At 43.4% G+C, this 25400-nt stretch overlaps 1 protein-coding gene across 10 annotated transcripts in view; it reads right to left on the reverse strand.

The window, feature by feature from the left end:
* Window positions 1-25400, reverse strand: part of PALS2 (protein associated with LIN7 2, MAGUK family member) — a 139363-nt gene that overhangs the window by 69857 nt on the left and 44106 nt on the right. The window contains exon 1 of one of the 10 annotated variants that reach the window (XM_043509166.1): window positions 7125-7209. The exons of 8 other annotated variants lie outside the window; for them this stretch is intronic. The gene's annotated coding sequence lies outside the window, so the exon portion shown is untranslated. Of the gene's footprint in view, window positions 1-7124; window positions 7210-25400 lie in introns of those variants that run through there. One more of the 10 variants, XM_043509165.1, reaches the window with a different exon arrangement.

Here is a 25400-nt window from a genome sequence, read left to right on the forward strand (position 1 = left end):
TTTCCCACTAGATGAGGGATGAGAGGACACGCAAATGAAACAAAACTTGTTTGTCCAGGGTGCATCTTCTTGGAGCATAGGCCATCCACAACCAGACTCTTACAAATGATGTCACATAGCTGCATGCAGCCAAATGGCCTAGAAGGACCAGGCAGGACTGGATTGTCATTTGTGGAGGTCAGAGTTGGGTGATAAGGTCCTTCATCAGGAATCTGTGACAGTAAGTATGCCATGACCAAAATTGAGTTCAGATTCACTCTTATAAATTTCATAACTTGTGTTGTGGCTAACGTGGACACTTTTGGATTTACCTACATCCCAAAGAGTAAAGGAGTACTTGTGGCACCTTAGAGACTAACAAATTTATTAGAGCATAAGCTTTCATGAGCTGTAGCTCACGAAAGCTTATGCTCTAATAAATTTGTTAGTCTCTAAGGTGCCACAAGTACTCCTTTTCTTTTTGCGAATACAGACTAACACGGCTGCTACTCTGATCCCAAAGAGTGAAAGTAGTTTAGTAAGGAGAGGACCACCATCCATTCCTCCCGATACGAGTGTCCTGTGAGCAGCCAATTGTCAAGATAAGGAAATACCAGGCTGCCTCGGCAATAAAGATATGCTGCTATCCCGGAGGGCACCTTTGTAGACACCGTATTATGTCGATGTAATTTACGTCACTCAGGGAGGTAGTTTTTTTAAACCCTGAGCAACGCAAGTTGCATTGATTTCAGCGGTAGTGTAGACAAACCTAGAGTCTCACTCAGTACCAAGAGAAGGGGAGACACAGTCTGCTTCTTGGAGGACTTAGGAAGTAATGTATCCCTCTTTGTGAAGGGGGTATCCACCTTTACCTTCCTAATGCCTTTGCTTAGACAAGTCTTTGGGCTTGATCAAGGATTGCTAGGGAGCACTGTTGCTAGAGGGGCACTACACAGAGGCTCCAGCCAGTGTGCCAGGAAGCAAGAGGGATCAGAATTGGAATGGGGCCTCTTGGAGAGTTCTATGAAGTGTCTACATAGTTGGAACTCCCCAGCCTGTCCAGTCCAAAGGGGAAAAGATCGACAGATTTTGCACTTAGAAGAAATGTCTGATTCCCTGAGTCAACATAGGCAGGGTCCCTAACCAGAAAGGCTTGTGGGCAGGTGAGGCAGGGCTTAAAGCCTTGAATCTTGGGCATACTAAGTGCTTCAGACATTGGGGCAGCAAGGAGGGAAAACCTCTAAACCCCAAAACTAATACCAACAGCTAACCAAGGGGGAAAAAAGTGAATTCAAGCAGGACTGCCAGCAAAAGCTGAGGACCCTGAAGGGTTCTGTCTCAGACCACAAGCAATAGAAAGGAATTAGAGAGCAGTTGGTCCATGCTGCCCTTTATATCCATGATTAAGAGTTTGAGGAGGTGCAGAGCACAGGAGCAGACCAATGAACATGGCCATTAAAAAGTCTTCTGGTCTCGGGTAAATGGAGCACATGTGCAACCTCTGTGAATACCAACTGGGAGAAGCGCTTGAAGAACTACTCCTTAGATCTTCGCTCTGGCATAATGCTCATACCTCTCCTAGTTCCCCCACATACATCAGGGTATTCTTGCTGGAATATCTGAAAATATAGGACCATGGTCAAATAGGCAGTCAACTGACTATTTGACTAGTTACAGCTGACCACCTTGTCAATCCTACCATCCACGGAGCTAGACATATAAACCATAAAATAGGACTGGAAAGGACCTCGAGAAGTATACTAGTCCAAACTCCTGCACTCAATAACACTAAGTATTATCTAGACCATCCCTGACAGGTGCTCATCTAATCTGTGCTTAAGAATTTCCAATGATGGAGATTCCACAACCTCAATATGCAATTTATTCCAGTGCTTAACTATCCTGACAGGAAGTTTTTCCTAATGTTCAACCCAAACCTCCCTTGCTGCAATTTAAGTCCATTGCTTCTTGGCCCATCCTCGGATGTTAACGAGAACCATTTTTGTCCGCTCTCCTTGTAACAACCTTCTATGTACTTGAAAACTGTTATCTTGTCTCCTCTCAGTCTTCTCTTCGCCACACTAAACAAAGCCAGTTTTTTCAATCTTCCCTCATAGATTATGTTATCTAGACCTTTAATCAGTTTTGTTGCTCTTCTCTGGACTTTCTCCAATTTGGCCACATCTTTCCTGAAATGTGGTGCCCAGAAGTGGGCACAATACTCCAGTTGAGGACTAATCAGCACAGAGTAGAGCAGAAGAATTAATTCTTTGTTTTGCTTACAACACTCCTGCTCATACATCCCAGAATGATAAGTTTATTTTTGCAACAATGTTACATTGTTCACTCATATTTAGCTTGTGATCCATTATGACCCCCAGATCCTTTTCTGTAATACTCCTTCCTAGGCAGCCATTTCCCATTTTGTATGTGTGCAATTGTTCTTTCCTAAGTTGAGTACCTTAATTTCTTCTTATTGAATTTCATCCTATTTACTTCAGACCATTTTCCAGTTTGTCCAGATCATTTTGAATTTTAATCCTATTCTCCAAAGCACTTGCAACCCCTCCCAGCTTGGTATCATCCTCAAACTTAAGTGTACTCTCTATGCCATTATCTAATCATTGATGAAGATATTGAACAGAACTGGATCCATAACAGATTCCTGAAGCACCCTACTTGATATGCCGTTCCAGCTTGACTATGAACCACTAATAACTACTCTCTGGGAATGATTTTCCAATGAGTTATGCACTGACCTATAGTAGCTCTATCTAGTTTCTATTTCCCCAGTTTGTTTATGAGAAGGTTATATGAGACAATATCAAAACCCTTACTAAAGTCAAGATACCACATCGACCATTTCTCTTCTATCCACAAGGCTTGTTATCATGTAAACGAAAGCTATTCGGTTGGTTTGACTCAATTTGTTCTTAGCATGGATTTGTCATTACTTATCACTTTATTATCTTCTAGGTGTCTGCAAATTGATTGCTTAATTATTTGCTCCTTATCTTTCTGGGTACTGAAGTTAAGATGACTGGTCTGCAATTCCCCAAATTGTCCCCTTTTTATTGACTAGCACTACATTTTCCCTTTTCCAGTCATCTGGAATCTTACCCAAGAGGAAAAAGCAAACAAACTTTTTAATGAATCTATTAGTCTTGCAAGAACCAAACAGACATTTCACCCTTTGGAGACACCTACAATTGTTGAGCAGAGAGGCTACTGGTTAAATTCAAATTTGACTCAATCTCCACCTGCTTGTCACAGGGTTAATCCCCAAATCCCCATACTGGTATGTAGAATGAAACAAATATATATTTGCTGGTTGTCTTTAGACAAAAATTTCTAACAGGTTCAAAAAAATGTCAAAAAATATTGTACTTCAAGCTCAAAGAAAGCATCTGGTGAATACAGTTGCAAACTTGAATTATGTGACAAGAAATTCTGAACGAAGATCTTTTCCAAGTCTTCATCTGACCATATCACACAACTGGAAGCCTTTTCCAAAATGAACTAATAATTAAATAGGAGCGTTACAGGACAGAAGTAATATGTATTTGTGTCACACACTGCTTAGCACAGTACCCCTAAACTAAGACAGTGCTATTAGCCGTTTATTTTCACAAGCACTAAAAAAATTATTTTTTTAAAAAAAGATGGATGTGTTCAGAGACATTAAGGGCAAAAACCCAGTTCTCTTTTGAAGTGATTATTTTTCCAGCTGTAAATTATTCCCAAAGCCAGCCTGTCAAAATTCTAGCATGCCTACAAAGAAATGGATAAATCTGTTTCAAAACTGCATAAACAATTCTGTTCAATAAGAAGATTTGAACTGTTGCCATTTTTCTTGCACTTAGCATGTCTATGACTTAGCTAGAAAAGCTCTGATAGAATTAATTTCAGCAGCCATGTCATAAAATATTCCGAGTCTCCCGGAAAGATTATGAACAGTTAGCACTGATAGTGTTACAGTGCTTGTCCTGATAAGAGTACAGCAACTGAATTTTTCCACTGACTAGAGTGGCAAAAGGTATTCCATATGTGCTGTCAGCACCAAATGATGAGCATAAAGTGGTTTGATTTTGTGCAAAACACAAAGATCTGGCTTTCCTTCAACTACTCATATTCAAAGGCAGCATTCCATGTTCTTCATCCATGTTGCCAGGATGGACAAAAATACTTTGGCACACCATGCTCTTATACTCTCCATCAAAGCGTGAATAGTCCACACCCTGGACTCTACCTGATGCTGCCTGTGGGACCACCCCAGGATGTCATGGATTCACAGGACTGAGCCAGATCTGCAAACTTCACTATACAATGCCTGGTGCAACTACATCAACCGTAGTCATTCTAGCTGGTTCAATGGTCCTCAGTAAACAACCACGCATGCTTGATGAAGACAACTGACCAAAGACGCACTATATGAGAGTATCTTATTAAAAATGCCACAAATGCCTATGTAATCTTAATTTAGCCCCCTTGTGAAGATGGATAAGGATACAGTCTTTAATTAGAAAATCACATCCTATTTCCCCCCCCGCAATAGGACCCTTGGTTAATTCAGTAGACAGGATGGACCAGCTCTGGGAATGAATCAGGGTTGCACAGTAAAGGAGGTCTGTCAGACCCCTACTTCATTTATTGCGTAAATTAGAAGACTTGTAGTGATTGAGGCAGAGGAATTGCAGGAAGAGAAAGGACAGTCTCATGGTTAGGGCAACTTAAGGCTGCCCTGAAGAACTGGATTTTATCCCTGAGTCTGCCGCAGAGTTCCTGCATGATGCTAAGTCAGTCATTCAAACCAAACTTCTCATAGGTAGTCACTAATGGTGTGTACCTTATTTTCTGCATGCCCAACTTGAGATCCCAGGGCCTGCTCTGTGCACACACAGAGCTGCAACTGAAGTCAGTGGTAACTGTGTTTGAATACATAAATTGCTATAAGAAAAGGAGTACTTGTGGCACCTTAGAGACTAACAAATTTATTAGAGCATAAACTTTTGTGAGCTACAGCTCACTTCATCAGATGCATTTGGTGGAAAAAGCAGAGGGGAGATTGATATACACACACACAGAGAACATGAAACTATGGGTTTATCATATACACTGTAAGGAGAATGATCACTTAAGATAAGCCATCACCAGCGGGAGGGGGGGCAGGAGGAGGAAAACCTTTCATGGTGACAAGCAAGGTAGGCTATTTCCAGCAGTTAACAAGAATATCTGAGGAACAGTGGGGGGTGGGTGGGGTGGGGGGGAGAAATTGCACAAAGTAAAACTATTTCCCCATGTTATTCCTCCTCCCCCCCCCCCCCCCCACTGTTCCTCAGATATTCTTGTTAACTGCTGGAAATAGCCTACCTTGCTTGTCACCATGAAAGGTTTTCCTCCTCCCCCCCCCCCCCATGGCTTATCTTAAGTGATCACTCTCCTTACAGTGTGTATGATAAACCCATTGTTTCATGTTCTCTGTGTGTGTGTATATCAATCTCCCCTCTGTTTTTTCCACCAAATGCATCCGATGAAGTGAGCTGTAGCTCACGAAAGCTTATGCTCTAATAAATTTGTTAGTCTCTAAGGTGCCACAAGTACTCCTTTTCTTTTTGCGAATACAGACTAACACGGCTGCTACTCTGAAGCCTGTCAAATTGCTATGTATTGCTACGTACTCTGGATGGAGGGAGGGGGAGATCAGGCAGTAGGCATCTCAAATTGGGCACCCACAGTTAATTATACCTTTATCATGAACCTCTTTATGCCTCAGCGCTGCATCTGTTAAAAAAAATAAAATTTTGAATAGTTGCTCATTAAATGAACACCATCCACTCTGTGCACTGAAAGAGACAGGGGTTCTGTGGAGAAAATCATTATGTGATCATGTAATTAAACACTATCATAAGGCACATGTACGAAGGTGCAAAATTAAGATTGCACAGGAATTCCCAACTTGAGTGCCTGACATTGCAACCTTTATTATTTGTAAAAAAGTAGATTGTCTTTTTGTGTGTATTTATATAAAATTACACACACAATCAGTGAAAAATTCATGAGGGGGTAGGATTGCAACACAACCAGCAGCTCTCCCCCTCTTTTCCATGCCCTATCATCTTATTTTCTCTCCCTTCTCTTTTAGGGCTTACATCTTTTCTGGTTACAGCCTCTAAAAGGCAGAATCATAACACATATTTGTACAGGTCTAACAAATTCCATCCCATAGTTGTTTGGGAAGAACAAAGCCATGGAAACAATATATTAGAGATGCAACAATTTGAGTAGTACATAATCTAATAAAGAAGATCCCCACAAAGGGGGATAAAAACCAGGATGATAGAGAAGAAATATAAAAAGGTCTGCCTACTGGATGCAAGAAGAGAGAAACTTGACCAAATATGGCACACAAGTATTTAAAACACAAAGGAAAAGTGTCTCATAATATCCTCAGGATAAGCACCAATGTTTGGCTGAACTGCCTGGTGCAATTTTTTGGCAATATTATATTATCTTTAGAATCCCTTCACAGCAGCAATTCCTAAAATTCCAAAGAGTTACAGATACTTCAAGCAGGCTTAAAATTTCAAAAATTTTAATGTCTGTTTTAGGAAGGGCTATAACCTCAAGACTAAGAACAGGATTTAAAGAGGAAAAAATGGAACCACCACTACTTGGGACAGCTTCACAAAAGTTACTTAATCTAGAACTTTTTGAATCATTTAAGCATGAACATACAAAAGACGACTATTTTTAGGATCTAAATGGCACAGTGGTTCTTTCCCCTCACTTAGATTGAAATTATAATTTAGGTGTCAAGTGACTAGTTTAGCTTTTTCTTCAGTTATCCACACTGCAAAAATATTTCCCAAATCAGTCATGCACGGAGATTGTCAGCCTAGTACAATGGAATCCTGGCCTGTAGGTAATAGATTATTTTTAATCTAGAGAGAGGTAGAAGAGCAGGGGGTTAGCAAATCATGATGGAGATGCACTATTAGAGCTATGGATAAAAGCTTGCATCATGTCTACTTGTCTACCTACATTATACCTGACTCAAAGAAGTGCTATCCAACCCTTATTTTCATAAGTACGAAACTCTCACACATTTAAATGGGGGGGAGGAGGGGGGAAATCTACAGCCTTACTTCTTTCAGGCTGCGAAGACTTAAAAAAAAAAGCTGAAGCATCAATTGTCTAATGAATGGCTGGCCTGCAGTGCTACATTTTCTGGAAAGAGAAGTGATATTTTATTATTTCCTGCAAAAAAGTGGATACCTAAACCACCACTCCCCAAAGACGATGAAATAAAAGCAAATTTAGAATTTTTTGGCTAGAGGCATTCTTTGGCCAACAGAAAAGAAAGATATTGTCAATGGAGAGAGAAATCAAGAGCCAAATATTGAGGAAACTGTTTTAGATTTTTCTTTAAACTCTCAGCTGTAAAGAATAAAGACAATTCACTAAACTAAAAAAATGTATTTAGACAATAAGCCTAGAAGCCTAAATTAAATTCGACAATTTACTAATTCCTGCTCAGTATACACTGATGCAACCCCATCTGCTGAAAACAACAAACCAACTGGAGAGGAAAAAAAGGTAATGAATTCCTCAATATGTTTTGCCTTGCTTTGACAACCAAAAGAAGTTATACCCCATGGTATAAACTGGTCCTGCTTCCAGAACTGAAAGTTCTTCTCTGTGGTAAATAACTAGCAAAGCAAAACTCCATATTTTATTAGTTTCTCTAATTCAAGCTGCCTAATCAATTTCTGTTTGGCTCTATGTATTTATCATGTCATCTCTATAGTATGATCATCAACAGCCAAATCATCACAAAATCCAGAGGGTTTAAAATATGTTCCAAAAAGTTTAAGGTTAGGCAAGTACATAGAGGAAGTATTTATTCCCCACTCTTTGCCACTGCAGCTGAGCCATTTTTGGATGCACCACTAGAAGAAAAAACAGTTACTCATCTAATTGTAACTGTTGTTCTTGGAGATGTGTTAGTGTCCATTCCAATCAGGTGTATGCGAACACACGTGCACGTTGGCTGGAAGATTTTTCCCCTTAGCAGCATCCATTGGGTAGGCCTGGGCGCGCCCTGGAGTTGTGCCCTCATGGCGCCTAATATATAGCCCTGCCGACCTGCAACCCCTTCAGTTCCTTCTTGCCGGCTACTCCGACAGAGGGGTAGGAGGGTGGGTATTGGAATGGACATGAACACCACATGTCAAAGAACAACAGTTATGAGATGGTGAGTAACCATTTTTTTCTTCGAGTGCTTCTTTATGTCTATTCCAATCAGGTGACTCCCAAGCAAAATTAGGAGGTGGGGTCGGAGCTGTCCACCGACTGGAGTACTGCTCTATCAAAGGCCACATCATCTCTGGCCTGCCTAGTAATAGCACAGCGTGTGGCGAAGGTGTGTATTGATGACATCGTCGCCCCCTGCCCCAGGGGGGGCTGGGATCCCTGCTAGACTGTAGCACTCAGTAATGCAGGCCACAATCCATGATGAAATGTGCTGTGTCGGACTAAGCTGGCCCTTCATCCTGTCCGCTACTGCGACAAAGAGCTGTACTGACTTCCTGAATGGTTCGTCCTCTCAGTGAAAAAGGCCAGCACTCTACGGACATGGAGAGTATGGAGTCTCTGCTCCCTGCTACTTGCATGAGGCTTGGAGTAGAAAACCGGGAGGAAAATGTTCTGGTTGATGTGGAACTACGATACAACCTTTGGGAGGAAGGCTGGATGGTGCCTGAGCTGAACCTTGTCCTTAAAAAACACGATGTAGGGCAGCTCGGACATTAGAGCCCTGAGCTCCGACACCCCCGGACTGATATTATCACCACCAGGAATACAACCTTGTAGGAAAGTTAGAGCCAGGAGCATGTTGCTAGAGGCTCAAAGGGATGCCCCATGAGCCTAGAGAGGACCAAGTTAAGGTCCCAAGCAGGAACCGGTTAGCAGACGTGCGGGTACAACCTGTTGAGACCCTTCAGAAAGTGACTGACCGGGGGTTAGCAAAAACCAAGCGGCCCTGTGCCCTTGGATGGAAAGCCGAGATGGCAGCCAGGTGTATTCTTACGGAAGACAAGGAGAGACCTTCCTACTTTAGGTGGAAAAAAAAATCCATAATCTGGGGCACTAAGTCTAGCACCAGGGGAAAGTCGCGCTGAGCTGACCAGATTTAAAATCTCTTCTACTTGGCAAGATACGTGACACTAGCGGACGATTTCCTACAGCCCAGGAGAACCTGTCCAACTTGTTCTGAACAGGAGAGCTCGAACGGATTCAGCCATGGAGCCTCCATGCTGTGACATGTAGCGAATGCAGGTTCGCGTGCTGGAGCCTCCCATGATCCTGAGTGAGAAGGTCCAGGAAGAGCGGCAAGGTACTCGGGGCTCCCACTGCCATGTCTAGGAGAGATGTTCAAGAATGATCTGAGCCCGGTCTCTGCAGATCTTGAGTAGGACCTTGTGAATGAGCGGTATGGGTGGGAAGGCATATAGAAGACACCCCCCGACCCCCCAATGGAGGAGGAATGCATCTGCTGTGGAGCCCGAACTGTGATTCTGGAAGGAGCAGAACTGTTGACACTTCCTTTTGCATTGCTTGGTGAAGAGGTCGAACAGAGGACAGTCCCACCTCTGGAAAAGTGAGGATGTGACGTCTGGGTGAAGGGACCACTCACGGCTGTGAAAAGACCTGCTGAGGCAGTCCGCCAGCTCGTTCTGGACCCCTGGAAGGTATGACGCCTGTAGATTGACTGAATGCACTATACAAAAGTCCCATAACCTGAGGGCTTCCTGGCACAGTGGAGAGAAGCGTGCACCCCCATTTGTTGATACAGAACATCGTGGTCATATTGTCCATCGTGACTGATACACATTGACCTGCTAGATACGGGCGGAATGACTGACACGCTAGATGTACCGCCCTGATATATGACATGACACTGGCACTGATATGAAGACTGAGATCTGTCTGTGACCAGAGGCCGAGTCCTGTGGTCCCCAAGATGAGCTCCCTGCCCCAAATCTGACGCGTCCATCACTAGCGCTAGGGATAGTTGTGGGGCAGCGAAGGGAACTCCCGAGTACACCTGCCAAGCATCCATCCACCACAGGAGTGAGTCGAGGATAGGGTGAGGAAAGGTCATGATCTTGTCCAAGCTGTCCCTGGCAGGTATGTACACTGACACAAGCCACGACTGCAGCGGTCGAAGCCTGAGTCTGGCGTTCTGAACGTACATGCCGTCATGTGGCCGAGAAATTTGAAACAATTTCTCGCTCTGGTGGTGGGAAACTGCCTGAGTCCCTGGATTATGGCGTCAAGGGCCTGGAATCTTGCCTGCAGGAGGAATGCTGTCTTGGGTTGAGTCCAGAACTGCCCCTATGAACTCGACTCTGTCCTCAGTCCAGAGGATAGATTTCATCACGTTCAATAGCAGGCCCAGATTCTTGAAGGTGGCTCTGATGAATGCTACCTGAGCTTCCACCTGAGCCCTGGATCAGCCAGCCGTCGAGGTATGGAAACACCTGTACTTGATGTCTCCGCAGAAAGACAGCAACGAGTGCCGTGCGCTTGGTGAAGACTCGAGGTGCTGCTGACAGACTGAAAGGGAGGACAGTAAATTGGTAATGTGAACTATTGACCACAAACCTGAGGAACTTTCTGTGGTTGTGCATGATCACAATGTGAAAATACACGCCCTTCAAGTCGAGGGCAGCATACCAGTCTGCTGGATCCAGTGAAGGGATAATGGAGGTCAGGGAGACCATGCAGAACCTGAGTTTCCTCACAAACTTGTTGAGGTCACACAGGTCCAGGATAGGCCTGAGGCCGCCTCTGGCCTTCGATATTAGGAAATAACTGGAATAGAAACCCTCACCCCGTGCTCCAATGAAACCTCCTCCACTGCCCCCAGTGCTAGGAGCGATTGCACCTCCTGAATGAGAAGTTGCTCATGAGAAGGGTCCCTGAAGAGGGATGGGAAAGGGGGGTGGAAGGGAGGGAGGGCACCAAATTGGATGGAGTATTCCCTCTCTACTGGGCGAAGCACGCAGCAGTCCGAAGTTATAAGGGGATAGTCGGGAGGAAAAAGGTAAGGCAGGGTAGATCCAGTCTCTGGTCTGGTGCGCTGTCCTCGACCGCACCTTCAAAAGGCCAGTTTTGGGCCAGAGGGCGGTTTGGGCTGGCCTTGATTGGTGGAGGAATGTTGCTCTCTCTTACCACTCCGGTTCCTCCTCCTAGAATTGTCCTGGCAGTTCTGCTGCTGGAACCTTTGAGGAGGTTGTGGGCAGAAGCATCTCTGCTGTAAGGCGGAAGTATGCAAGCCCAAGGATCTGAGGGTGGCTCAGGAATCTTTTAGGCTGTGGAACAGATTGTCCGTCTTTTCTGAAAAGAGAGAGTCTCACCCTCAAACGGGAGATCCTGAATCATCTGTTGGACTTCGTAGGGAAACCCTGAGACTTGCAACCAGGCCCCCCGCCACATAGCCACCCCCGTCACCATGACTTGTGGCAGCATCTGCAGCGTCTAAAGCTGCCTGCAATGAAGCACGGGAGACTAATTTCCCTTCTTCCACCAACACTGTGAACTGACCGAGTCTCCGAAGGGACAAGATCCGTGAACTTCGCCATTGAAGCACAGGTGTTATAAAAGAGTACCTGCTCACAATGGCCTGCTGGTTAGCAATACGGAGTTGCAAACCACCAGTGGAATAGACTTTTCTACCCACGAGGTCCAGGTGTTTAATATCCCTATTCTTTAGGGAAGGGCCTTGGAAACCTTGTCTCTCCTGCTGGTTAGCCATATTCACCACTAGCAAGTCCGGAGGCGGATGGGAGTAGAGATGCTCAAAGCCTTTGGAGGGGACGAAATACCGCCGCTCATTACGTTTGGCAGTGGATGGCAGGGATGCTGGCAACTGTCACTGTCTTAGTGGTGTCCACCACCATCTTTATGAGGGGTAACACTACCCGTGAAGGCCCCAAGAGTGCTAGGATGTCCATCATGGGATCCATATCCTCTATCACCTCCTTGGCTTTGATACCCAGACCTTGGGCAGCCCTGCGGAGCAACTGCTGTAGGACTCTTATCCTCAAACGCAGGAGTTATGGTCATCCCTGCCAAAGCTTTGTCCAGGGACAAGGGGAAGGAAGCATGTGCCGGTAGTGGAAACTCTCTACCATCTGCCCTGGAGAGGTCACGTAACTCCTGGGGCAGAGTTGGAGAAGGTGGTGCCAATGACAGTGCCGGGGCCATAGGCGCCGTAGCAACCAGAGGGAGCTGCATCAGCACGCTCACAGGAGCACCTGGGGTCAGGCGGCCCAGTGCCAACATCGACACCGGGGTCGTAGGTACATGCACCGAAGTCGACAACGGTACAGGCGTGGGAGACAGAAGCGTCAACGTCATGAAGGCCAGTACCAAAGTCGGAGCAGAGCACGATGCCGGAGTCGATGACAGGGCCAGAGGCAAAGGCGTCGGGACTGCAGGTGCCGGGGGTGGATGCACAGCGGAAGGCAGCATGAAAGTGGCAGAGGCCACTGAAGGTGTTGCTGAGTGTGGGCCCTGGGTTCCTCCCTGGCCCTGGTGATAAGCCCAGGGAGTCCAAAAGGGCCACTGAGGTGGATTCTGCCACTGAGGAGGCCACGCCTGATGCTCCCTTTGGTCTCTGCCCCACCTCGCTCTACAGCTTCTGCTCCTACTTGAGCGACAGGAGTCGGGCTCAGACTCCAAGGTCTCAGACACTGAAGACCACGGAGGAGCCAATCCTTAGTGCCTTGAACATCAAAGGCTCTCTGTCAGAGTGTGTAAGTGCCGATGGACAAAGCGAAAGGGAGTGCTTTGACATCATAGCCGGCTTTCCCTTAGAGTGCACCAGAGAATGGGGCTCCACTGGCACTGAGGATTCCTCCCTGGTAGGCAAGAACAGTGCCATCAGGTGGAGGAGATCTCTAGTGGCCTGGTATGCTTCCGGCATGGACGGGAGCTGCAGCTGTGGCATAGGCACCGGTGATTGAGATGGGGCCAGACTCGACTGCCTCATCTGGACAGGAGTGGACACAGCCCAGGAAGGAGACGCCAAGGAGTGGAACACCTGGGGTCGCACGTCTCGAGGCTTAGCCGGAGAACAGTCATCCGGCTTTTTCTTCTCTTGAGGCACTGGTGAGTGGGAGCGGTGCCTACTATCAGATGGGCCCTGTGAGGAGCTGTGGAAGTGCTGAGCATCCCTGGAGGAGTCCTTCCTCGGCACCGAAGTTGCCAACGGCACTGGGGCACTCTGCATCGAGGACGACGCCAGAGGGGTCAGGTCTCTTGAGCCCGGGTCGGAGTGGGGACATAGGGCTGCCTCCATGAAGATCACCTTCAGCGGCTGTCCCCTTTCTTTAAGTGTTCTCAGGTAGAACTCGTGGCAGATCTTACAACGATCTTTCTGATGGGTCTCCCCCAGGCACCAAAGACATGACGAGTGCTGGTCACTCTTCAGCATGCAGTTGGCGCAAGCCACGCAGTTCTTGAAGCCCGGGCACTGCGGCATGCCACGGCATCGGGGCTGGAGTGCGGGGGAAAACCCCCAACTACTATACTACACTAAACTATTAACTGGAGTACTACTAAGAACTAACTATATACACGGAATAGAGAAGAAAACGTGCTGAGCAAGAGCCAAGGGAAGTTCAAGCCACCGTCACTGGCGGTAAGAAGGAACTGAAGGGGTGGTGGGTCGGCTGGGCTATATATTACACACCATGAGGGTGAAACTCCAGAGGGCGCCCAGGCCAACCCAACGGATGCTGCTAAGGGAAAAATCTTCCAGCCAATGTGCACTTGCACGCGCACACACCTGACCAGAATCAACATGAACAAGCTCTCGAAAAAGACCTTGTATTTTCCTTACTGAATTTGAAGCACGTACAACTATTTCTAAAGGAGAATGATTTGGGTGTAATTTTTAAACATCTGGTAGTAGCAAAAGTAAATATTTTCCACCTAGTAGCGCATTCAGGAATGTATCAGGTCAAGTTAGGAAAGCAGTATTAATGAATTTTCAGAGGACTAATTAAAATTCCCCAGAGACCTGTAAAACATACGGCCACCGGGCCGCATGGGCTCATCGTGCAACCTGCAAGGGGTGAGTAGGGGCAGCGAGTTATATTCTCTCGTAGTGCCCGGGCTCCAGGAATATTCAGGGCTGGGGGCCCTGCTCCACCAATGTTTGGAGCTGAGTCTCTCCCCCAGCCCTGTCTGGAGAGTCCCTGGCCCCTGCCTGCCCCCAGAGCACCCCTGCCTGAGTGAAAGCAGCACGGCTCTCCCTCGCCTCCCGCTGCTGGCAGCTACAGCACAGCACAAGAGCAACGCCAGCAGTAGGCTGAGGCAGCTGCTGGTACTACTGCACCTCAGGAGGGGGAGGGGAAGAGCAAGGGTGCGCACACATGCTTGGCAGCCCTCTCCTCCCGTGGCTCCAGACAGCGAGGGGGTTTCCAGCGGAGACATCTGGAGTGGATCCGTGATTCACCTGAGCAGCTGCCAGGCCTTCGGTGAGCGTCTGACCCAGTGATCGGCCCCCTTCCTCCCCCACTCCCAGCCACCACTCCTGTCCCACCCTGGGCAAAGGGCAGCCCCATCCCCCAGTGAGGCTATGGTGAGGGGCAGCAGGGGAGGAAGGAAGCCACATATGATGGCAGTCCCCTCCCCCCCAGAACCCACCACCCCCTCCCAGAGCCTACACCCTTTCTCCAGCCCCCAAACTCCCTCCCAGAGCCTGCACCTCCAGCCTAGAGCCTGCATCCAAACTCTGTCCCAAAGCCTGCACCCCCACCTCTTCTCACACACCCTCCCATCCCCAAACTCCCTCCCAGAGCCTCCACCCAGCCCTCTGCACTTCCTCCCAGAACCTGCACCCCTCCACCCATCCTGCACCCCCACGCTGTGCCCCAGCCCGGGGCCTCTGCCCAGCACCCAAACTCCATCCCAGAGCCCAACCACTCAACCACCCTATACCCCAATCCCCTGCCCCAACCAGGGCCTGAAACCCAGACCTCCTCCCCCCACCCAAATTCCATGATTCATAAAAAAATTAAAATTTAAAAAATTGTTTAACTGAAAAAATTCTTAACAAAATATCCCCCCCCCTTCCTTTTTGGCCCACAGCTGTTTTGGCAGGGCGACACTGGGGAAGGAGGATTTGTTTCTGCGGGGCCAGGGGGTTTCAGCCCTCAGGGGTTTTCTTTGGAGTAATATGGCCCTCGCTGCTTTATGAGTTGTGCAGGCCTGGTCATATAATTCTGGAGCATGCGCTCCATAATTATTAATTTACTAAATTTTGGAATTCAATCATCCATCAAAACAGTAATTAAATCTTAAAGTACCTAGTATGTTCAGGATTCATTCTAGGCCGCAGGTTCACTACCTTGGTACCAGAAGCTGAGATTACAATAGAAGCACCTAGTAACTTAGTAGCTTAAGTCCCATTGATTTTCAGCAAGATTTAGGAATTTATGGGCTTTTAAAAATTTTACCTAGTGTCTACATTGATGTTCAATTTCCTTGTCAATCTTTAAGATTACCAGAAAAGCTTCAACAATAGAAAAAAGTTTAAATAAATAGTCATTTAGATTTTTCTCAGCACCCATCCCTTCACTGAAAGCACAGCTAAATTACATAAAACAAACAGTTTAATTTTTTTAAAAGGCAATGCAGAGGGATTAAAACAATGACTAATTCTGTAAATGGCAAATTATAGCCAAAAGCCTTTGAAGTAATATTAAAAAAAACAGTTGTATATAAATATTTCATCACTCCTCAATCATCATGATTTAAACATGGGATTTCTTTCCCAAATTGAAAGTGCATACATACTATATTTTTATTTGAATATCTTAAAAATGTATTTAATGTCTGAAACAAAGAGGTTGCTAAGATTTAAAATGAGTATTCAAAGTCCAAAAGAGTAGCAAAACAGGGGTAACAAAATGGGCACAACAATCCTTTAAAGCATGCCTTTCCTCTTTCAATTTAATTTATCTCATCTCTAATGTGTACCTTTTCAGAGGAGTCATAAAACTGATGCCGTTACAGCTATGACTCTGCTGAATCATTTAGTCAATTTGTTGCAGTAAGGTGGAACAAATAGTATTGCTTTAACCAGTCATACTAAGAAGCATCATTCATTGCTTCAAGTACTATTACCCAAATTCCATACCACATTACTAGCCACACAAAATGAATATTCATAATATACACACATTTGTTAGACTATTTGTCTTTGTGAAAAGATTTAAGTAATGGTTGTTCCAACATTCCTCGCTGCACATCCAGATTCGATAGAGAACAAGAGCTACAGAACTTCATCCCACAGATGTCCCAGTCTTGTCCCTCCCTGTTAATTAGTGAGTCCACTAGGTAGCATGCTGCTTTAAAAAAAAAAAATCCACATCTTCACTGTATTGATGTTGAGATCTTATCTTTCTGCTCTCAGCTCCAGAATGTTCATACATAAAGCATTTTTCCATGGATACCAAGATCAAGGTATTGTTAACATGTGACTTAAGTGAGATCCCCTGATCCTCAGATTAGAATCAGTTTTGACTGATACCTCGTTTTATTTTTCCAAGGGGCGACCCTGGTGAAGGTTAAGGTTCTTGGATCACCATACGTAAAAGGGTGAGGATGAACGAACAACTTTCTGGAAGAATTCCTTTATTTTCTACTTTCAGTGTACCATTATCCTTCCTATTTAGAAAGGAGACGGTTGATCAGCCAAATTTTAACAGAATTTCTGAGACTAGAAAAGGGACTTGAAGGCTCTAAGCTTCTTTACTTGTGCTATAATCTTGGGGTTCAGACAGTCTTAAAAATATCTAACTCTGCAATAATGCCAGAAGTGGAGCTTGCTAGTTCACCACAAAACCAAGAACAGATACTGGGATAGCAAGGAGCCCAAGATGAGTAGAGACTATGCCAGCCTGACCAGACAAATGCCCAGATGAAGCCCACCAGCCAGCATAAGGCATCAACCAGAGATGAGATCACCTGTCCCCCAAACTGTAGTATTGTTGTGGAGAAGCTAAGTTAATTCTTTGCATGGGTCTTCACTACATCTGAACCATTCTTTTTAAGTGACAAATCTGAGGAACTGTTCCAGATTGAAGTGTTAACAGAGGAGGTTTTGGAACAAACTGATAAATTAAACAGTAATAGGTCATGTGGACCAGATAGTAGTCACCCAAGAGTTCTGAAGGAACTCAAACACTAAATTGCAGAACTACTAACTGTGGTATGTAACCTTTTGTTTATATCCTGAAGTTATCTGAACCAGATAACTGCAGAATACCTAATATAACCATTTTTTAAAAAGGGCTCCACAGGCAATCCTGGCAATTACAGGCCAGCAAGTCAATCTTCAGCTCCAGGCAAACTGGTTGAAACTATAGTAAATAACTGAATTATGAGGAGCATACATGAACACGCTATGTTAGGGAAAGAGTCAACACTGCTTTTGCAAAGGGAAATCATGTTTCACCAATCTATTAGAATTCTTTGAGGGTCCACCATGTGGACAAGGGTGATCCAATTAATCTAGTGTACTTGGATTTTCAGAAAGCCTTTGACAAGGTCCCACACCATAAACTCTTAAACAAAATAAGCAGTCATGGGATAGGAGGGAAGGTACTCTCGTGCATTAGTAACTGGTTAAAAGACAGGAAACAAAGGATAGAAATAGTCAGTCAGTTTTTACAATGGGGAGAGGCAAATAGCAAGGATCTGTACAGGGACCAGTGCTGTTCAACATATTCATAAATGATCTGGGAAAAAAGGTAAACAGTGAGGTAGCAAAGTTTGCAGAGGATACTAAATTACTCAAAAAAGTCCAAAGCACACTGCAAGGAGTTACAAAAGGATCTCATAAAACTGGGTGACCAGGCAACGAAATGCCAGATGAAATTCCATGTTGATAATTGCAAAGCAATGCATGTTGGAAAACATGATCCCAACTATACATATAAATGATGAGGTCTAAATTAGCTGTTACCACTCAAGAAGGAGATCTCGGACTTGTTATGGGTTGCTTTCTGAAAACATATGCTCAATGTGCACCAGCAGTCAAAAAAGCTAACAATGTTCAGAATCATTAGAGAAAGGATAGATAATAGGACAGAAGATATCATAATGCTATTATATAAATCCATGGTACACCCACACCTTGAATAATATTACATGCAGTTCTGGTTGCTCCATCTCAAAAACAATACATTAGAATTGGAAAAAGTACAGAGAAGGGCAGCAAGAATAATTATAGGTATGGAACAACTTCCATATGAGGAGAGATTAAAAAGAGTGGGACTGCTCATCTTAGAAAAGAGGCCACTAAAGGGGGATATAATAGAGGTCTATAAAATCATGAGTGGTGTGGAACAGTGTTATTTACACCTTCACATAACATGAACCAGATGTCACCCTATGAAATTAATAGGCAAGAGGTTTAAGATAAACTTAAAGAAGTATTCCTTCACACAACACATAGTCAACCTGTGGAACGCTTCGCCAGGGGATGCTGTGAAGGCCACAAGTATAACCGGATCCAAAAAGGAATTGGATAAGTTCATGGGGAATAGGTCCATCAATGGCTATTAGCCAAACTGGTCAAGGATGCAACCCCATGTTCTGGGTATCCCTAAACCTCTGACTGCCAGAACCTTGGACTGCATGACAGGGGATGGTCACTCGATAATTGCCCTGTTCATGTCTTCCGAAGCACGTGGTGCCGGCCACTCTCAGAAGACAGGATAATGGGCTAGATGGACCATTGGTCTGACCTAGTATGACCATTCTTATGTCCTGACACTGATGACTGAGCAAGCTAAAGAAACTTTTCTTTTAATTACCATTTTCTTGTCCCTATTTTGTGGTTAGGGACATCTGCCACCTATATTCATGATTTTTCTCTCAATGGTCTGAAAATCAAAAATAGCATGTGCGTTTCCAAATTCTAAAATTTATCACTACAAAAGGTTCCCCCCGCCCACCCCCCTGCTGGTAATAGCTCACCTTACCTGATCACTCTTGTTACAGTGTGTATGGTAACACCCATTGTTTAATGTTCTCTGTGTATATAAATCTCCCCACTGTATTTTTCACTGCATGCATCCAATGAAGTGAGCTGTAGCTCACGGAAGCTTATGCTCAAATAAATTTGTTAGTCTCTACGGTGCCACTCCTTTTCTTTTTGTGGATACAGACTAACACGGCTGCTACTCTGAAACCTGTCCAAATTCTAAGTCAGTCCTATCTTAAATCACTTCGTGGGTTATAAAATAGTGTCTGCAAAAAATACTTTGCCCAATGGACAGAGTAGAGACAAATTAAGTCAGAGAAAGAGCCACATGATGAAGCCACTCAGGGCAATTCTACACTACAAAGTTATGTCAACCTAAGTTACGTCAACGCACAGCCAGCACAGTAATTAAAGCACTTTAGCATGTCCACACCATGTTCTTTATCTCAGGGGTGCACATCCTCACCAAGAGCACTCGCACCGATTTAACTGTCAGTATGGAGCATTGTGGCATGGCTTCTGAAAGGCAGCCACAATCAATACAAGCAACACAGTGTCTATGCTGATGCTGCATCAACCTAACTAAACCAACCTAAGTGCTACGCCCGTCACAGAGTTAAGTCAGTGTAGTGGGTAAGTTACATTGGCGGGAGCTGCATTTAGTGTATATACTTATGTAAGCTGCCTTACGTCAACCTAACCCCATAGTGCAGAGCAGGCCTCAATTGCAAACTTGAAGGAGTCTAGACACAACTTTAAAGGACTGAGAAGCAAGCCATGCCTCCTTATGTTTCCAGGGACAGTATGTATAAGAATTGATCATGTATTACCCTCATGATTTAAATCTTATTGTGGTCATCCAGTGATTTAGCCAGTTAATGACAATAATAGGGAATGAAATCAATTTGTTGATTTATTAACAGTTCCAACTGTCATTTTGATTAGATAATTGTGCCATTTAATCTTTCATTGGTTAGTAAGATTTATAGTAGTTTTAGTGAAAAGTTACAAACAATTTTACATTTATTATTTGTAATAAAATTCACAAGTCACAGACTGGTTTTCTTTCAAAATTACAACAAGAGACACAAATCTGCCCCTCCCCGCAGGGCAAAGGTTATTTACTAAAGTATCTAAGAACTACATAGCGCTGTACCTAAATAATATCCATGTCTCTTACAACAGCCAATGTCTCCATTTTCTATACCTACACAACATGGAATTTAGGTTCAGCAAAATAACTGTTGCAGTGCTCTGCTACTTCTTCCCTTTTTTACCTGTTTTGAGCAGTGGTTGTTTGCCTATTTTGAGTTTGAGATGCTGATTCATTCACATCTTTGAAAAAGGAAGGAAAAAAAGAGGAAATTAAAAAAATGTTTTCAGAAAGTCCCACAATAAAGAAACTAATTACCAACAGCTATTTGCTGTCCTTGTTTTTAATTACATAAAAACTTAGTTATAGCATTACATATTAAACTAACCTTTTAAAATAAACTAAAAGCAGTCACAAGCAAGCATTATTAAGACTCATGACCAAATCTTTCTTTTGAAGTTATTCAGCCAGCCACTTGCTAATATTACATGAACAACTAATTTATTTTTCGTCAGTTGGCTGCTAGTATCCACCAAACATACTAAAAGAGACTGGAGTTCTCAGGTTTTCTGGAACTTTGAAGTCAGTAGGTGCTACAGTCACAGAATTTCATTGCTTCAAAACTTCTGTTATCTGCAGAAACTGGCTCTGAAGTATCTCAGAATTCTAAGGTCCTGAATAAACGCGCTACAATCAGAAGCAATACCAATTGCTTTTGTACATACGGTACATAAGAATAGGCACAGTTCAGCTTAACCTTTGCAGAAACGCTGAACCAAACCCAACCTCATGCACATTTATCATTTAATCCATACAAGAAAAAAATCAAATTATTAATTTAATATCTGTTCTCATATCACCAAGAAGTTTAAACTAGTCATCGTACTGTAAATGCCCTCCATAGTATATTAAAATCGGAATGTTAAAGGAAGCCATGAGGCATTAGCTTCCTATACAATGGAAGGAAGAAAGGATACCGCCATGGGTAGGAAAATGCACATAAGGAGGAAGGATAGTGTAGGTACCAGTCTAATAGGCGATACTGGCAGTAAAATGTCTGTGCCCAATTGGGTAAAGAATGAGTGAAGCAAAACAGCAAAAATTAAGATGTTTGTACACTAATGCGAGGAGTCTAGGCAACAAAACGGAGGAACTAGAGCTACGGGTGCAGGAAGTGAAACCAGATATTATAGGGATAACAGAAACATGGTGGAATAGTAGTCATGCCTGGAAATCAGATATTGAAGGGTATGTGCTGTTTAGGAAAGACAGAAATAAAGGCAAAGGTGGTGGAGTAGCATTGTATATCAATGATGAGGTAGACTAAAGAAATAAGAAGTGATGGAATGAATAAGAATTTGTCTGGGCAAAAAATCACATTGGGGAAGAAAGCTACCTCCTCTAGGATAGTGCTTGGGGTGTGCTGTAGACCGCCGGGATCCGATCTGGATATGGATAGAGATCTCTTTAATGTTTTTAATGAAGTAAATACTAATGGGAATTGTGTGATCATGGGAGACCTTAACTTCCCAGATATAGACTGGAGCACAAGTGCTAGTAATAATAATAGGGCTCAGATTTTCCTAGATGCAATAGCTGATGGATTCCTTCATCAAGTAGTTGCTGAACCGACAAGAGGGAATGCCATTTTAGATTTGGTTTTGGTGAGTAATGAGGACTTCACAGAAGAAATGGTTGTAGGGGACAACCTTGGTTTGAGCGATCATGAGCTAATTCAGTTCAAACTAAATGGAAGGATAAGCAAAAAATAGATCTGTGACTTGGGTTTTTGATTTCAAAAGGGCTAACTTTAAAACATTAACGGAAATTAGTTAGGGAAGCAGATTGCACTGAAGAACTCAAGGATCTAAAGGTGGAGGAGGCCTGGAATTACTTCAAGTCAAAGTTGCAGAAACTATCAAAAGCCTGCATCCCAAGAAGGGGGAAAAAATTCATAGCAGGAGTTGTAGACCAAGCTGGATGAGCAAGCATCTCAGAGAGGTGATTAAGAAAAAGCAGAAAGCCTACAAGGCATGGAAGATGGGAGGGATTAGCAAGGAAAGCTACCGTATTGAGGTCAGAATATGTAGAGATAAAGTGAGAAAGGCCAAAAGCCATGTAGAGTTGGACCTTGCAAAGGGAATTAAACCCAATAGTAAAAGGTTCTATAGTCATATAAATGAGAAGAATACAAAGAAAGAAGAAGTGGGACCGCTAAACATTGAGGATGGAATGGAGGTTAAAGATAATCTAGGCATGGCCCAAAATCTAAACAAATACTTTGCCTCAGTCTTTAATGAGGCTAATGAGGAGTTTAGGGATAATGGTAGGATGACAAATGGGAAAGAGGATATGGAGGTAGATATTACAACATCCGAGGTAGAAGCCAAACTCGAACAGCTTAATGGGACTAAATCGGGGGGGTCCACATAATCTTCATCCAAGAAATATTAGAGGAACTGGCACATGAAATTGCAAGCCCATTAGCAAGAGTTTTTAATGAATCGGTAAACTCAGGGGTTGTACTGTATGACTGGAGAATGGCTAACATAGTTCCTATTTTTAAGGAAGGGAAAAAAGTGATCTGGGTAATTACAGGCCTGTTAGTTTGACATCTGTAGTACGCAAGGTCTTGGAAAAAATTTTGAAGGAGAAAGTAGTTAGGACATTGAAGTCAATGATAATTGGGACAAAATACAAACATGGTTTTACAAAAGGTAGATCTTGCCAAACCAACCTGATCTCCTTCTTTGAGAAGGTAACAGATTTTTTTAGACAAAGGAAACAGTGTCGATCTAATTTACCTTGATTTCAGTAAAGCATCTGATAATTCCCCCTGTGGAACTGTATTAGCTAAATTGGAAAAGATGGGGACCAACATGAAAATTGAAAGGTGGATAAGGAATTGGTTAAAGGGGAGACTACAACGGGTCAAACTGAAAGGTGAACTGTCAGACTGGAAGGAGGTTACTAGTAGAGTTCCTCAGGGATCGGTTTTGGGACCAATCTTATTTAATCTTTTTATTACTGATCTTGGCACAAAAACTGGGAATGTGCTAATAAAGTTTGCGGATGACACAAAGCTGGGAGGTATTGCCAATAAAGAGAAGAACCAGGATATTATACAGGAAGATCTGGATGACCTTGTAAACTGGAGTATTAGTAATAGGATGAAATTTAATAGTGAGAAGTGCAAGGTCATGCATTTAGGGATTAACAACAGAAAATTTTGTTGTAAGCTAGGGACGCATCACTTGGAAGTAACAGAGGAGGAGAAGGACCTCGGAGTATTGGTTGATCATAGGATGACTATGAGATGCCAATGTGATATGGCCATGAAAAAAGCTAATGCATTCTTGGGATGCATCAGGTGAGGTATTTCCAGTAGAGATAAGGAGGTGTTAGTACCGTTATAAAAGGCACTGGTGAGATCTGATCTGGAATATTGTGTGCAGTTCTGGTCTCCTATGTTTAAGAAGGATGAATTCAAACTGGAACAGGTACAGAGAAGGGCTACTAGGATGATCCGAGGAATGGAAAACTTGTCTTATGAAAGGAGACTCAAGGAACTTGGCTTGTTTAGCCTAACCAAAAGAAGGCTGAAGTTAGATATGATTGCTCTCTATAAATATGTCAGAGGGATAAATATCAGGGAGGGAGGAAGAATTATTTAAGCCCAGTACCAATGTGGACACAAGAACAAATGGATATAAACTGGCCACCCAGGAAGTTGAGACTTGAAATTAGACAAAGGTTTCTAAGAATCAGAGAAGTGAAGTTCTGGAACAGCTTTCCAAGGGGAGCAGTGGGGGCAAAAGACATATCTGGCTTCAAGACTAAGCTTGATAAGTTTATGGAGGAGATGGTACGATGGGAGAGTCTTATTTTGGCAATTATTTGATCTTTGACTATCAGTGGTAAATATGCCCAATGGGATGTTAGATGGGGTGAGATCTGAGTTACTACAGAGAATTCTTTCCTGGGTATCTGGCTGGTGAATCTTGCCCACATACTCAGGGTTCAGCTGATTGCCATATTTGGGGTTGGGAAGGAAATTTTCCTCCAGGGCTGATTGGAAGAGGCCGTAGGGGTTTTTCGCCTTCCTCTGCAGCATGGGGCACGGATCACTTGCTGGAGGATTCTCTGCACCTTGAAGTCTTTAAACCATGATTTGAGGACTTCAATAGCTCAGACATAGATGAGAGGTTTATTGCAGGAGTGGGTGGGATGAGATTCGGTGGCCTGCATTGTGCAGGTCAGACTAGATGATCATAATGGTCCCTTCTGACCTTAATATCTATGAGTCTATAATACACTAGACAAAACAAGTTTTAAATATCCAAAGTTATTCAAGACTATTTTAAGAGATTATTTGATGTTAATTTGTACAAATGAAATCAATTATACAGGACAGCTTTTATAATGAACTGCAGAGCAAAGAAGATGGATCATAATATTTCCACCCCATTATTTAAACACGATCTGTTGACATCCACCTAAAAACAAAACAAAAAAAATCTGAACATTTTTATTTACTATCGTTACAACTAACATAGGGCTTTTTAAAAATAAAAATTAGAAAAAAATCTAAATTTCAGTTCAGTTACTTTGTGCATTTGACAATTATGAATCTAGTCAGTTTCACCTGTGTAGTTCCCCCTTTTCTTTGTGTAAGTCTTTCACAGAGGAACAGGGGAGCATAACATTTCTTAAAATAGAAATTCAGATTGTAAAAGCACAAAAATTGGCACATGGAAATCAGGAGCAAGTGTACATCTCTAATCACAACTTTTTTTCTGTAGTTAGACATCAAATTGAAATCTGTCCAAGAATATCATTCAGAACAGCTTTATTTACAGCTTATTCCCAGACAAACTTTAGAGATTTTTAGATCACTGCTTTTTACATTGAAATTTAAGATGTGAACATTTAAAGCTTATAATTTAAATTTAGACAATTAAAGATTGTCTAAAAGCTACAATAAAAAATTAGACAACATGTTGGCACTTCCTATTGTAAGGAGGCAACTGAAGTTGGGGAAAGTATGCTTGGGTCAGTGCAAGGTGTGTTTTAGATTGATGTTTATTAATATGTGAAGTGAGGCTTTGAGATTCTTGAAACATTGTTAGTATGGCTGTGAATACAGTGACAGACACTGATACAGAATCAATCAAGTCTGTTTGCAGAATCTTAAGTGATTCCCCCCAAAGAATCTTTTTAAAAGTGGTCATTTGCACTTGAGTTTCTTAAAGTTTTGCTACC

The sequence above is a fragment of the Dermochelys coriacea genome, chromosome 2 (assembly GCF_009764565.3).
Source record: "Dermochelys coriacea isolate rDerCor1 chromosome 2, rDerCor1.pri.v4, whole genome shotgun sequence".
Classification (NCBI taxonomy): domain Eukaryota; kingdom Metazoa; phylum Chordata; order Testudines; family Dermochelyidae; genus Dermochelys; species Dermochelys coriacea.